The sequence below is a fragment of the Rhinopithecus bieti genome, unplaced genomic scaffold (assembly GCF_001698545.2).
Source record: "Rhinopithecus bieti isolate Rb0 unplaced genomic scaffold, ASM169854v2 repeat_16945, whole genome shotgun sequence".
In the NCBI taxonomy this organism is placed as follows: domain Eukaryota; kingdom Metazoa; phylum Chordata; class Mammalia; order Primates; family Cercopithecidae; genus Rhinopithecus; species Rhinopithecus bieti.
In genome coordinates this window covers 1-4,326 of record NW_016835103.1, presented here as the reverse complement: position 1 = coordinate 4,326, position 4,326 = coordinate 1, and the positions used below count along the sequence as shown (strand labels likewise).

General features: G+C 36.8%; 1 pseudogene; it reads left to right on the top strand.

The window, feature by feature from the left end:
• Nucleotides 1–3,873: 3,873 nt before the first annotated feature.
• LOC108524693 (RING-box protein 2-like) lies at nucleotides 3,874–4,152 on the top strand (annotated as a pseudogene).
• The last annotated feature ends 174 nt before the right edge of the window (nucleotides 4,153–4,326 follow it).

Here is a 4,326-nt window from a genome sequence, read left to right as displayed (position 1 = left end):
TAATTCTTTTACAAATGTTTGGTAGAATGATCAGTAAAACCATCAAACATCTGTGTCTAAAGATTTATATTTTGAGACAATTTTAATTATGAATTTAAGATATTTGATGGTTATAAGTCTCTTTGGATCATCTTGAGTTTCAGTAGCATGTGGTTTTTGAGGAATGGATCCATTTATCCTAAGTTGTCTAGTTGATGAGTGCAAAGTTTTCTGAAGTATTCCCTTGTTATCTTGTCATTGGCTGTAGAATCTCTAGTGATCGCTTCCATTTTATTCCTGACAGTGGCAATTTTTGTCCTTTGTCCTTTTATATTTGTTAGTGTTGTTGGAGATTTACTAATTTTATTGATTTATTTTAAAGGGGAAGCTTTTCACATCATTTGATTTTTCTGCATTTTTGAAACAATTTTGCATTTTATTTCTGTTGTTAACTGCTTCCTTTGGCTTGTTTTGTGTTTAATTTGCTTTTGTTTTTATAGTTTCTTGTGATAACAAATTAAATTATTCATTCAATCCCTTTCTATGCTTTTATGCCTTCCACATATTTTGCTATGCTTTTCCTTTTCTTTCAAATTCAATTTTGTTTTATTCATTTATACATATATTTAAGTTATACAATATGTTTTGATATGCACATACATAGTTAAATGATTATAGTCAAGCCAATTAACATATCCATCACCTTATGAAGTCATCTTTTAAAATTTGTGAGATCTCCTAAAATCTTCTCCTTTAGCCAATTTTCTGTGGGTAATACAATATTATTAACTATAGTCTTCACGTTATAGATTAGTTCTCTAGACTTACCCTGCATAGCTGCACAATTGTACCTTTTAACCTTCATCTCTCCATTTCTGCCCTAACTCCTACTTCTGGTAACTACAATTCCACCATGTATCTATGTATTATACTTCTTTATATATGCCACACATGTATTTGCCCATTTTTGAATTGCTATAAAGAAATATCTGAGACTGGATAATTTGTAAGGAAAAGAGGGGTAATTGGCTCATGGTTCTGAAGTCCATGCAGGAAACATGGCAAGATCTGCTTCTGGGGAGGCCTCAGGGAGCTTTTACTTATGGTGGAAGGCAAAGCAGGAACAGGCATCTTACATGGCAGGAACAGGAGCAAGAGAGGGAAGAGAGTGTGCCACATACTGTTAAACGACCCGACCTTGGGAGAACTCAGTCACTATCATGAGGACAGTACCAAAGAGGAAATCCACTTCCATGATCCAATTACCTCCCACTGGACCCCACCTCCAATATTGGGAATTACAATTCAACATGATATTTGGATGGAAATACAGATACAAACCGTATCGACATATAAGAGAGCTCAGGGAGGACGTTTCTTTTTTGATCTGTCTTATTTCACTTAACATAGTATTCTCCAGGTTCATCCGTGTTGCTACAAACGGCAGAATATTTTTAAGGCTGAATAATCCATTGCACATAATTTCTTTATCCAGCCATTCATTGATGGAAGTTTAGGTTGTTTTCATATCTTGCGTATTGTGAATAATGCTGCAATGAACATGAGCATGCAGCTGTCTCTACAAGATGCTCGTTTCATTTCTTTTGAGTGTATACGCAGCAGAGAGATTTCTTGGTCATATGGCAGTTCTCTTTTCAATTTTCTTAGGAAACTCTACATTGTTTTTCCATAATGACTGCAACAATTGACATTCCTATCAACAGTGCGCTACAGTTTTCTTTTCTTCATAGCCTCACCAAAACTTGCTGTTTCTTGTCTTTCTAATAAAGGTCATCCTATTGGGTAGGTGATACGGTGATTTTGAGTTGCATTACTCTGATCATTAGTGATGGTGAACACCTTTTCATATACCTATTGGTCATTTTTATGTCTTTTTTAGAGATGTCTATTCAGGTTCTTTGTCCATATTTTAACTGTATTCATTCTTTCCTATTCTGTGAGTTCTTTATATATTTCTAATATTAACTCCTTTTCAGATTAATGATGTGCAAATATTTTCTCACAATCTCTATGCTGCCTTTTCATTTTAATAATTGTCTACTTCCTCTATGTGGAAACTTTTTACTTTGATATAGGCCTACTTTTTTACTTTTTCTTTTGTTTCCTGTGCTTTTGTTACCCTATCCAAAATCTCATTGTGTAGACCAACATCAAGAAGTTTTCTCAGCCAGGCCTGTTGGCTTAAGGCCTGTAATCCCAGCATTTTGGGAGGTCAAAGTGGGAGGACTACTTGAGCCAAGGATTTTGAGACTAGCCTGGGCAATGTAGTGACATGTGGTCTCAAAAAAATATATTTTTTAAAAAATTAGCTGAGCATGGGAGTACACACCTGTAGTTCCAGCTACTGTAGTCCCAACCTCCTAAGAGGCTACTTAGGAGGATTCCAAGCCTGGGAGGTCAAGGCTGCAGTGAGCTGTGATCATGCCACTGTGCCACACAACCTGAGTGACAGAGTGAGACCCTGTTTAAAAATATATGAATAAAATAATTTACAAAAAGAGGCTTTCCCCATATATTTCCATCTAGGAGATTTTGGGTTCAAGTCTTACATGTAAATCTTTATTGCATTTTGAGTTGAATTTTGTGTATGGTGTAAGATAATGATCCAGTTTCATAATTTTGCATGTGGTTAGACAGGTTTCCCAGCATCATTTATTAAACAAGACTGTTCTTTCTCCATTGGATCTTTTTGGTGCCCTTTTCGAAAATTAGTTGACTGTATACGCTTGGCTTTGTTTCTGGAGCTCTCGATTTTGTTCCACTGGTTTATCTATCCGTTTTTATGCAGCACTATGCTGTTTTGATTACTATAACTTTATGAGGTAATTTGAAATGAGACGGAGTAATACTTTCAACTTTGTTTATCTTTTACAAGATTGCTTTGGCTACTTGGGGTCTTTTTTGGTTCTATATGGATTTTAGTATTGTTTTTTGATTTCTCAAAATTACCATTTCGATTTTGATAGAGAACATGTTGAATCTGCGTATTGCTTTGGGTGGTGTGGAAATTTTCACAATATTTACTTCCTGTCTAGTTTTGTCTTCTAAAAAAATTTCCTTTGAGATGCATGGACTGCATTTAAAAATGTGTGTTTTTTTTTTTTAATTTTCCATATTTTTATAGATTTTCTTGTTGTCTTTCTGTTATTGATTTCTAGCTTGATTCTATTAGGCCCAGAAAACACAACGTGCAAGATTTAAAGTCTTTTAAATTAGTTGAGGCTTTTTTATGTCTTTGGCTATGGTCTTTTTTAAATAAATCTTCCATGGGCTCTTAAAAAAATGTGTTCTGATGTTTTTGGTTGATGTGTTCTATATATGTCAATTAGATTCTGTTGGGTGGTTCAGATCTATATTCTTGCTAATATTTTTTCTAAAAGTTCTGTTAGTTGCCGCGTAAGGAGTGTTGAATTTTCCAACTGTAATTATGCGTATTTTTCTTAAAGTATTAATAGTTTCTACTGCATGTATTTTGAGACTTTTTTATTTGATGCACACACTTTACGGCTGTTATGTTTTCTTGGTAGGCTGAGTCATTTATTACTATGTAATATATCTCTGTCTTTAATAATTTTCTTCATTCTGGAGGCTACTTTATCCAATATTGATATGTTTTTCTTGCCTTTTTAAATTAATATTTGCATATATGTGTTTTTCCATCCTTCTACATTCAGCCTACTTAATGTCTTTGAATCTGAAGTGACTTTCTTGTAAGCAGCATATGGTTAATGTTGTGTTCCAGTAGTCCCCAACCTTTTTGGCACCAGGGACCAGTTTTGTGGTTTCGTGGAAGACAATTTTTCCATGGACCAGGGGTGATGGTTTCAGGATGAAATTGTTCAATCTCTCCGCCGTCCGCTCCGCGGCACCGCCATGGCCGACGTGGAAGACGGAGAGGAAACCTGCGCCCTGGCGTCTCACTCTGGGAGCTCAGGCTCCAAGTCGGGAGGCGACAAGATGTTCTCCCTCAAGAAGTGAAACGCGGTGGCCATGTGGAGCTGGGACGTTGAGTGCGATACGTGCGCCATCTCAGGGTCCAGGTGATGGATGCCTGTCTTAGATGTCAAGCTGAAAACAAACAAGAGGACTGTGTTGTGGTCTGGGGAGAATGTAATCATTCCTTCCACAACTGCTCCATGTCCCTGTGGGTGAAACAGAACAATCGCTGCCCTCTCTGCCAGCAGGACTGGGTGGTCCAAAGAATCGGCAAAGGAGAGTGGTTAGAAGGCTTCTTAGTGCAGTTGTTCAGAGCCCTGGTGGATCTTGTAATCCAGTGCCCAACAAAGGCTAGAACACTCCAGGGGATGAATTCTTCAAATAGGAGCA